At 46.7% G+C, this 11573-nt stretch overlaps 1 protein-coding gene across 1 annotated transcript in view; it reads right to left on the bottom strand.

Annotated features, from left to right (window-relative positions):
• LOC103269941 (oxysterol-binding protein-related protein 10) overlaps positions 1-11573 on the bottom strand; it is a gene marked incomplete at its 3' end in the record, with an annotated part of 185275 nt that overhangs the window by 36036 nt on the left and 137666 nt on the right. The window lies entirely within an intron of this gene.

Genomic DNA, 11573 nt, shown 5'->3' on the forward strand with positions numbered 1-11573 from the left:
ACCTCACTGTAGTCATGCAGGTCTACCCTGGGAAAGACCTACTTAAAATGGGCCCCATGTAAAACACAGTGGGTTTGTTTGGAGGACAGTGCCAAGTGTGGGTTCTGCTCATCCATGTATGAACTAGTTTCTATATGCTATACTGTCAAGAGCAGAAGCATGACAGGCTGCTTCTCTCCCCAAACCTGGACAAAATCAATTTCCATTTTACCAAAGCAAGATAAAGACAGTTTTTTTGTTTTTGTTTTCTTTGAACTTCTTAAAAATATTATTAAATACTTACAATAAAAGACCCAAAGTCAGATGTTAGCAAAAATTGGCCGCTCAAAATGTGGTTTAAATGCCACATGATATAATGACCACAGTTCAGAAATGAGATCTACAGTGGCTCACAACGCCGTCCCTGCCCTCAGGGTGTGGAATATGTCAGGAAGTTCCATCACCAAGGACTGGTGTTCTCCTTCCATTCTAGCAAGAACCACTTTTTTTTTTTCCAAGTCAGGGTCTCATTCTGTCGCCCAGGCTGGAGTGCAGTGGCACAATCACGGCTCACCACAACCTTGACCTCCTGGGCTCAGGCGATCCTATCGCCTCAGCCTCCCAAGTAGCTGGGACTACAAGCACATGCCACCATGGCCAGCTATTTTTTCAATTTTTTTGTAGAGACGAGGTCTTGCTATGTTGCCCAAGGTTGGTCTGGAACTCCTGGGCTCAAGCAATCCTCCCTCCTTGGCCTCCCAAAGTGCTGAGATCACAGGCATGGGCCACCACATCCGTCCAAGAAACGCTTTTCTAAATACCAATCTGGTAAACGCAAAGCATTTTCCTAATCCTCTCCTCACTCCTTAGGGGGGGATAAAGACTTTTGACTCTACCATTATTTTCTAAGGATCGTATATGATTATAGAAAACTTTTGGGTTTTTTTGTTTTTGTTTTTGTTTTTTTGAGTTGGAATCTCACTCTGTCGCCCAGACTGGAGTACAGTGGCCGCTCCCGGCCACCGCAGCCTCGACCTGCTGGGCTCCGGCGATCCTTCCGCCTCAGCCTTCCGAGTAGCCGGAATTACAGGCATGCACTACTATGCCCGGCTGATTTTTTGATTTATTATTGTAGAGATGAGGTCTCGCTGCCCAGGCGGGTCCCGAACCCGCAGGTTCAGGCAATCCACTCACCTCAGCCTCCCAAAGGCGCGGGATTATAGGCTAAGCCACCGAGCCCGGCTATAGAAAACTTTTATATGCCTATTAATGGGAACAGGAGTAGCCAGAGATAGACTTCTCCACCCCATTGCAATTCTACCATGAAAATAAACAGACCTCACGCTCAGCTGACACGCTGGGGATTCTGTCCTCGTCTAAGAGCAAGAATAAGTGGTAAGGGTGAGGGTGGAGTGAAGACTGGCTTGTGAATTAAAATTCAACCATTCAGGGTCTCAGATGTTCAGTCCAGAAGGCAATCATATCTGTCAGCTTCTTCACTACAGTCACTCGGGGGAAAAGCTACATGTATCCCAAACTTTCCCAAGGTTTTCCTGGGGGAATCTGGTGGCAGAAATTTAATAGGGGCAAGTGAGACGATTATATATGTGCTGACACATGTTTGTGCTGCTGTGTGCAGTATTATCCAATCCAAGTATATTTTTATGCACAGATCTCCTTTTTTTTTTTTTTTGAGTCAAAGTCTAAATCTGTGGCCCAGGCTAGAGTGCAGTGGCACGATCATGGCTCACTGCAGTCTCAAACTTCTGGGCTCAGCGGATCCTTCCGCCTCAGCCTCCCTAGTGGCTGGGACTACAGGTAAGCACGACTTAAGTTTTAGATTTTCTTTTTTGAGAGACGAGATCTCACTATGTTGCCCAGGCTGGTCTCAAACTCCTGGGCTCGGGCAATCCTCCTGCCTCGTCCTCCCAAAGTGCCGGGATTGCAGGCGTGAGCCACTGCACCCAGTAATTTTTTTTTAAAGTCAAGTATTAGATCACCTAACTCAGCTGCTTAAAAGCCTCAAGCAGCTTCTCACTGCAACTGAAGTAAAATCCAAGCTGCCTGGCTCTCCCCTAGGGCCCGAGTGACAAGAGCCCACCCAGCCTCCTCACCCACCCCCTTGTTCACCATGCTCAAGCCATGTGGGGTTTTTTTTTGGGGGGGGGGGGTTGAGTAGGAGTCTCACTGTCACCCAGGCTGGAGTGCTGTGGTAAACTCACAGCCACCACAGGTTGATGGGTCTGGTTAGAGGACTTAGGCCACCTCTCACACCCTGTGCTGAGCTCCCCCTAGACCCTCTCTCTCCTGCAACTGGGTCTGGTGTCCCTCCTTGGTTAATTGCAGCATCTTGTCCCACCTAGATATCCTGCTGGGGAAGTTACAGAGGCAGGCCTCCCCTGAAGCCTTCTGGTATTGGCCTCTTAGCCAGGGAGGTAGGGCGTGATGGGCCCAGGAGATCCTTCCGCCTTGGCCTTCCAAGTAGCTGTAACCACAGGTACACGCCACCATGCCCGGCTAATTTTTGACTTTTTGTAGAGACAAGGTCTCGCCAAGTTGCCCAGGCTGGTGTTGAGTCCCTGGACTCAGGCAATCCTCTCACCACAGCCTCCCAAAGTGCTGGGATGACGGACTTGAGCCACCGCGCCCAACTCACATGGGTATCTTTTTCCCATTCCTCAGACCAGTCAAGTTCACAGGTGTTAGAGCTTTGTGCATGCTGGTCCTTCTTCCCAGAGCACTGTTCCTCCAGTCCTTCGACACTGGAGAGGAAGTCTCCTACGTATATTTAGGGGCCAGCTAACCATCACTTGCTCGGAGAGGCCTTCCAGGACCTCCTTGGCCAGTGTAGCACTACCAGAGGCACTCTGTGTCAGATTACTTGCATACCGCCTTCAAGGGACTCACTGTCTGAACTCATTTACTTGCTGATTGTCTTGCTTGCCTCCCTGGAAGGTCAGCTCCTTGAGGGCAGGGACAATATTGCCCCTGCTCATGGATGTGTCCCCTGAACCTAGAATATGGTCTAGCAAATAATGCACGCTCGAGATGAATGTACTGAGTGCATGAGTAACTATTCAAATATTCAGAGACAGCAAATTTAAAGAAGAGTGAGCATCACAGCCTCCTAAAAAAATTTTTTTTAATGGACAAAACGGAGACAGAAGGTAGAATGAAGACTGACAGAAGCCAGGGAATGGATGGATGCGAATAAGGAGTGATTGTCTAACAGTCTAAAGGTTCAGTTTTGCAAGATGAGAAGAGTTTTGGAGATCAGTCACACCACGATGTGAATGTACTTAACGCTACTGAGAAATACATACAAGAATGGTTAAGATGATACATTTCATGTCATGTGTATATGAGCACATTTTTTTAATGGCAAAAAGAACCAGGTGGAGTGCCTCACACCTGTAATCCCAGCACTTTGAGAGGCCAAGGCAGGAGGATCGCTTGAGGACAAGGAGTTCGAGACTGGCCTAGACAACATAGTGAGACCTTGTCTCTACAAAAATAAAAAATTTAGCTAGGCATGGTGGTGAGCACCTGTAGTCCCAGCTACTTGCGAAGCTGAGGGGGAAGGATTGCTTGAGCCCAGGAGGTCGAGGCTTGAGGCCATGATTGTGCCACTGCACTCCAGCCTGGGCGTCAGAATGAGACCTCATCTCAAAAAAAGAAAAAAAGGGGGGGGGGGCATTCATATAGCTGCCCTCGATGTAAGGCAAAAGCCTACAACACTAAAACCAAAGTCTAAAGATGAGCTAACACCAGGACTTGAGAGAACTGTCCATAAATAATATAATAAGGTAGGTGGATTGGACTAACAAACCCAGGACTCAAGATGCCAGAATCTGCCATAAAAGAAATGGATGGATACTTCTTCTCTGTCCTGCTAACTAACTCCTGCCTCAGATTCCTTGAATCGGAGTCAGATCTTAAACACTGGGCAGTTGTCCCATATTTTAAATTTTAAAATTTTATTACATAAGCAGTAAACATCGTTTAGGAAAATTAGACCGTCTTAAAAAACACTAAGGGGGAAAAAAAGAGATCTGCTTGCCTAAACACTCAGGACAATGTTCTTCATTTGTTTCATATTTCAACTCTGTCCCTGCCTCCCCTCCATCCCACAGTGACCCAATGATGGTAACCCAGGACACAACAGGGCAGGCAATAGACTCTGGCCCGACAGTGGTACGGTGCATCCCGGGACAGACAAAGGCCAGGACAGGTGAGTAAAGGTAGCAATGCATGCTCGAGTCACATGAGTATTTCTGTGTACTCTATGGAGTCAGAGTGTCAAGGAACCAGTGGGTGAGGACAAGACAGAAGCCCATCTCAGACCAGTCCTGCTGCTCCAAAACATGGTGATGGGTTTAGGAGTCTGGATAGACCTGTCTCATTTGGGGATGAGGAAGAAAAATTCTTACTTGGAGTGAATAAAAAGGGCCGTACAGAGCTCGGGAAGAGAAATATTATTCTCAAGAAGGTTTAGAGATAAAATATGTCTCTGAGATTTCTAATATAAAATGTCAGGGAAAAATGTTCTGGATACACTAGGAAAGGAGTGTCCTCAGCATGATGTAGGATAAAACAGACTCTATGAAACAAGAATAGAAAGTGAGAAGAAGAGAACAGGCTGAAGAGAAAAGCGAGATGGATGCATCAAGGGATAGTGATGAGGAAACTAACTTGGCATCTGCAGAATTAAAATTAACACTGAGAATGGGAAATAAGAGAAGAACACTGTAGAAAGCCAAACAAATATGTGCTGAGAAAAGGAAGTTCTACAATGAGCTGCTGCAGAGGATACAGACTTGCTCTGTTGCCCAGGCGGAGTGCAATGGCGTGATCCAAGCTCACTGCAGCCTCGAACTCCTGGCCTCAAATGGACTTCCCACCTCAGCCTCTTGAGTAGCTGAGACTACAGGTGCATGGCACTATGCCTGGCTAAGATAAATGATATTTTAACATAATATTTTAAAATTGCAATCAATTCAAAAAAAAAAACAAAGAAAGGGAGAGTCCTGTGGGACTCAACCTCATTTGCTCCACCCTAACCTCCATCCTGTTGGGTCCCATCTGCTATAGACTGAATGTTTGTGCCCCCCCCCCAAAATTCATAAGCTGAAGTCCTAACCCCCAAGGTGACTATTTGGAGATAGGGTCTTTACAGAAGTAACCAAGATTAAATGAGGTCAAAAGAGTAAGGTCCTGATGCAATTGAATTAGTAACCTTAAAAGAACAGGAAGAGAGACCAGAGGTCAGTTGCCCTCCACACTCACACCCCAAGGAACGGCCATGTGTGGATACAGTGGGAAGGTGGCCATCAGCAAGCCGAGAAGAGAACTCTCAACACAAATCTTTGGGCGGAATTGACTGGAACCTGGTCTTGGACTTCTAGGACTCCAAGACTGAGAAATAAATTTCTGTTGTTTCAGCCACCCAGTCTATAGCTTTTCATTACAACAGCCCAAGCTAAGACACTGCCTTTATGTAAAATGTTGATGTTTTGTTAATTTTGGTTATGAAATACTGCATTAAAGCATCATTTATCCTAATTATTGAGACTTTTGGCCTCCTCCTAAATTCCGCATTCAAGCCTAGGGCCTTCCTTATCTCACTCTAGTCTCAGCCCTGAAATAGGCTATGAATAATTTTTATAAACACAGGTTACATAACAGAATATCAAAGACTAAATGGTTTTAAATAGTCATTAGCGTATGTTATGTAAGTATTATACTAATATTAAAATATTAATAACAATAGTTCAGGAAGTAGACTGGAGAAGAAGAGGAACTCAAAGTATTAATATGTCCGGTTTTCCTTGTCAAAGAAAAGATTCAAGAAGTAACGTGTCAGCCGGGCTCGGTGGCTCAGCCTGTCATCCCGCGCCTTTGGGAGGCTGAGGTGAGTGGATGGCCTGAGCCCGCGGGTTCGAGACCCGCCTGGGCAACTTGGCGAGACCTCATCTCTACAATAAATCAAAAAATCAGCCGGGCGTGGTAGCGCACGCCTGTAATTCTGGCTGCTCGGAAGGCTGAGGCGGAAGGATCGCCGGAGCCCAGCGGGTCGAGGCTGCGGTGGCCGGGAGCGGCCACTGCACTCCAGTCTGGGTGACAGAGTGAGACTCCAACTCAAAAAAAAAAAAAAAAAGTAATGTGTCATCCTTGACTTTGAGTACTACAAACAAACAGGTTAAAGAATGCTTATAAGTCTGGGCAGCGTGGCAACCATCTGAAGTCCCAGCTGGAGGCTGAGGCAGGAGGATCTCTTGAATTAAGAAGTTCAAAGCTGTAGTGTGCTTATGACTGTACCTGTAAATAGCCTCTCACTCCAGCCTGGGTAACATACTGAGAACTTGTCTTTAAAAAAAAAAAAGAAGAATGCTTATGAAAACTTAATATAACCACTACTAGAATCTATACACATGGCATATTTTTTTCCAAAACATTAAGAAGAGTAAAGGAAATATAACCTATACAGCAAAAGAGAGAGAAAATAAGAAAAGCAATATGAAAACAAAACCATAAAGGAGACTAACAGAAAAACACCAGTTTTAAGAGCAAAAGTTTGACTGTGGATCTGCTTTAATCCATCCTTGGCCTTAGTTTAAGCCTTTCCTTGAGTGTTAAGAGCTACAGGTCCTCTGCCCAGAGGCCAGTGACAGGTGATGGCACCTAGAAAGTCCCTCCTTCTTCCTGCCACAGGGAATTCATACCTCGAGGTGCAGAAAACATAAAAGGATTTTGCAAAACAGAATAAGATTGAAATTCACAAAAAGAGTGAATTCTCACTTGAGAAGAACATAAGGCATATTTCCAGTGGAAAGGGTGTTAGTATCTAATTGCTTTCTTTAGGGAGAAGTTGGCACTCAAAAACTTTGTTTAGACAGTTGTAAAAGAAAAAAACATCCACTCATCTGATTTACAAGCTAGCTTCTCTCTTCTCCTGACATTCTATTTCCTGAAAGAATTATCACCTTTCTATCTTGGCTTTTAGTCATAAAATAAAGGAGGGTGACAACATGCAGGGCAAATTGTCACCAAAAGCAGTAGATGTCAAGAAAGAAGACAGACAGAGTAAAGCAGAGGAAGCCTCTGGGTAGAGGAAGGAGATTAAAAAAACAGGAGAGTCTGAAGAAGTCTCTTGGAGGAAAGAACAACAGCCAGAAAGCTAAGCGTCCTCAGCAGTCTCAGGCTTCTGTTTATCAAACCTCCAAACGGGAGGACCCAAGTGATGGTTTCCTAACAGACGTTCCCCACAAATTTTTTTTTTTTTGAGTTGGAGTCTCACTCTGTCGCCCAGACTGGATTATGGTGGCACACTCCCAGCCACCACAGCCTTGACCTGCTGGGCTCTGGCGATCCTTCTGCCTCAGCCTTCCAAGTAGCCAGAACTATAGGCGTGCTACCACGCCTGGCTAATTTTTGATTCATTGTAGAGACGAGGTCTCACCAAGTTGCCCGGGTGAGTCTTGAACTCTCACACTCAGGCAATCCACTCACCTCGGCCTCCCAAAGTGCTGGGATCGCAGGCTAAGCCACCAAGCCCAGCCAGCCCCACAAATCTTGTAAGAGAATGGAAAGGTATTGAAGGATAAATTCTGCAGGGCTTCTTTTCCTTCCAATGACACATCTCTTGATCTGTTTTTTGGGAGGTTTTTTGGTCCTCATTTATGTCCAAGGGCACCTGTGTCATGTGACCCACCAAGGCTCCAGTGCTACTTGCTCTAGTAGCTCTGACCCCAGCATCCTTTCCCACGCATGTCTCGCACGGATCATGCTGTGAATGCCCAGCTCTTACCTGGCACTAGAATGGGCTGGTCTGGCTACAGGTGACTGCTCTGAACTCCAAGCAGCTCCCTGGATGGAGGCTTGCAAGCAAACAACCAACGAGCCCAAAGCCAGGACGGCAGAGTACCCCGCACGCCCCAATCCTTTTAAAGGTGCAGTTTCTCTTGCACACCGGTAACCTGCCTAGAGCTCCCAAGCAGCACAGCCTTTTCCAGTTCTGAGTGTGGTTCTGCCTCCCTATTCCTCACAGCGTCAGACGCACGCACCCAGATGGGGGAAAGCAGGTGCCCTGTCCCCAGTCGGTCGTCTGCCTCTCCATCAAGCTGTTGAAGTAGATTTGGTAGCCACCAGGCATGGCAAGAGAGCTGCGGCTTGTAGGCCTTGACCAAAGCACCAAGCGACATCATTGCAAGCCTCTCCATAAACAGAAGCTTAGTGAAACATTTCAAACCCCGTATGTATCTCTTAGAGATAACATCAGAGACAGGTCGGGGAGTCTAAATGCAGATGAATACTCAGGGATTTTCAGATTTCAGGACAGCGGCTCAGCACGCTTGAAACGGAAGCAGGGAGCAATGTTCGTGGGCAAGGGTTCCAAAGCCAACCTGTTTCCCGGAACATGCAAGGAACGATGAAATGTACAAGACCACAATCATTTTCAATTCAGAAAAGAGACAGAAGGTAAAAACAGGCCAGGCACAGTGGCCCATGCCTGCAATCCCAGCACTTTGAGAGGCTGAGGCAGGAGGCTCCTTTGAGCCCAAGAATTTGAGACCAGCCTGGATAACACGGTGAGACCTCATCTCTACCAAAAAATTCAAAAGAATCAGCTGGGTGTGGTGATGCGTGCCTGTAGTCCCAGCTCCTTAGGAGGCTGAGGTGGAAGGATCACCTGAGCCCAGAAGCTGGAGGTTGTGGTGAGCCGGGATCATGACACTGCACTCCAGACTGGGTGACAGAGTGAGACTCTGACAAGAGAGGAGGAGGAGGAAGAAAAAGGAGGAGGAGGAGGAAGGAGGAAGAGGAGACAGGGCGAAGAAGAGGAAACAGCGCAAGGATGAGAAGCCCCAGAGTCATTCAGTGAGAACAGCCTGCAAGGAGCTGGTCATGTGGGACTTCCTGCTCGTGGAGCATTTATGTGAAACCGGACAAGAGTTTCACCTTAATGAGATTTTGATTTCCAACAGCCCGGCCTGGCCCTCCTTAGACATACTCATTCTACTCTTTATCAGCATGTGTCAGGCAGCTGCTATCGCTACTATGCACCCCAAGAGCCCTGCGAGTCTAAACAAGCACCTTTTGTGGTAACACTTCAGGGCCAACACACCCTCTTCTGCGAGCTTGAGACTCTGGAATTCGGTTTTCAATGCAGGTTAACCACGAGGTTTTGCATGCAGGAAGTAATTTCTATTTTCCCCACTACATGGCATACATTTGGATTGTTTTAAAACTTAAGAGGATAAGACAAAAAAAGAAAAGAGGCTGTGTAACATGGACTACAACGTTGAAAGGGGACAAGGAGACAGGGATACACATGAGTCATACGAGAGAGCAGTTTCAGCCAAGTTTCTTGATGAAAACAGACAAAAAACAAGAGGTAATGGACGGGGGCAGGTACCCAGGGAAGCCACAGAGAAAGCAGCACCTTATATGTGGCAGGATCATGAGGACATTGCCTGGTCTCCCCTCCTTCTGTATAGTTTCCATTTCCTTTTTTGTTTTTGGGGGTTTTTTTTTTAGTTGGAGTCTCACTCTGTCGCCCAGACTGGAGTGCAGTGGCCGCTCCCAGCCACCGCAGCTTCGACCTGCTGGGATCCGGCGATCCTTCCGCCTCAGCTTTCCAAGTACCTGGAACTACAGGCGTGCGCTACCATGCCCGGCTAATTTTGATTTATTGTAGAGATGAGGTCTCTCCAGGCGGGTCTCGAACCTGCGGGCTCAGGCAATCCGCTCACCTCAGCTTCCCAAGGCGCGGGATTACAGGCTGAGCCACTGAGCCCGGCTATAGCTTCCATTTCAACCCGCCACCACATCTGAAATGCCACCATTTAAGTACTGTCCCGTCCAGGCCCTTAAAAATGCCAGAGACCCAGTGAAAAACAGAAAGAAAAAAATTAGGAATTTTCCTCTTTTTTTTTTGAGTCAGAGTCTCACTCTGTTGCCCAGGCTAGAGGGTAGTGATATGCTCCCAGCTACCACAGCCTAGAACCTGCTGGGCTCAGGCTATCCTTCAGCCTTAGCCTTTCAGGGAACTGGAACTACAGGCACGCTGGTCACCATACAGGTAAAGTTTGGGCCTCGCTTTGGTCCCCACTTTGCCTGGTTTGAGATCAGGTACCCTTTTGATTTACTGAGATATGAGGTCTTGCCAAGTTGCCCAGGCTGGTCTTGAACCTGTAGGCTCAGGCAATCCTCTCACCTCAGCCTCCCAAAGTGCTGGGATTATAGGCGTGAGCCACCGCAAACAGTCCTGAAAAAAGATTTTTTTTCTTAAGGTTTAGTTTTAGGAAAAAGAAAATGTTTCAAGCCTGTATCTACTAGTGAAAGGTTCTTGGAATGAGCCCACGATGCTGCAGAGGGGAGAGACATCACCGTGCAGGGCCCATCTCACGCTGAACTTGTAGCCAAGCCCCAGAGGGGTCAACCGAGGCTCCTCCTGGATCAGAAAACAGCACAGAATCTCAGGGAGGCTTCTGCATTTGAGTTTCACTTCTCAAGCTGAGAAGGAAGAAGAAAGCTAGAGAAGCAGGTGTGGGAGCCTCTGCTCTGTGTCTGAGCCCACAAAATCCTCCCCAAGGCTGGACGCTGCACCCCAATTATTTTTTGCCTTTTATTTTTATTTCTTTATTTTAAAGATGTGGGGTACAATTTAGGATTAGATATACAAGTGGTCACCATACAGGTAAAGTTTGGGCCTCTCTTCGGTCCTCACTTCACCTGGCTTGAGATCAGGTACGCTTATTGATGTTGTGTTCTACCCCACCCCTCCAACTGGCAGTTTCCCACGACTGCCAATTCCTTTCTTATGGTATTACGGTAAATGTTCAGAGTCTGCTTATGAGTGAGAACATGTGGTACTCAGTTCTTTGTTTCTGTGCTAGATCACTGAGTATGATAGATTCTAAATCCATCCAAGTTGCTGCAAAGTCCATAATTTGTTCTTCTTTATGGCTGTGTGATATTCCATCATGTATCTGCATCCAGATTTTTTTCTTTTGTTATAAAGAACACCAGTGAGGTAACTGGCAAAGTTCAGTAAGGTCTGCAGACGAGGGAACAGGATTGTGTTTATGCTAATGAACTGAACTGACTTTGGTCACATACTGTCCACATAGGAGTGCTCTTCTTTAATTTCTTTTTTTTTTTTTTTTAGTTGGGGGTCTCACTCTGTTGCCCAGGCTGGAGTGCAGTAGCATGCTCACAGCCCACCGCAGCCTCCACCTTTTGAACTCAGGTGATCCTTCTGCCTCAGCTTCCCAAGTAGCTGGGACTACAGGCACATGCTACCATGCCCAGTTAATTTTTTAATTTTTAGTAGAGATGAGGTCTCGCTGTTGCCCAAGCTGGTCTTGAACCCCTGGGCTCAACCAATCCTCCGATCTCAGCCTCCCAAAGTACGGGGATTACAGAGCCATCACGCCCAGTCAAGGGTGTCCTTTTTTAAATGAAATACGCACTGAAGTACTTGAGACTGAAGGAACATCATGCCTGCAAGCTTTATAACTTAAGTTGTTAGAAAACTGTAATGTGTGTGTGTGTGTGTGTGTGTGTGTGTGTGTGTGTGTGTGTGTGAGAAA

The sequence above is a fragment of the Carlito syrichta genome, unplaced genomic scaffold (genome assembly GCF_000164805.1).
Source record: "Carlito syrichta isolate Samal-C Ts95f unplaced genomic scaffold, Tarsius_syrichta-2.0.1 Scaffold309644, whole genome shotgun sequence".
In the NCBI taxonomy this organism is placed as follows: Eukaryota; Metazoa; Chordata; class Mammalia; order Primates; family Tarsiidae; genus Carlito; species Carlito syrichta.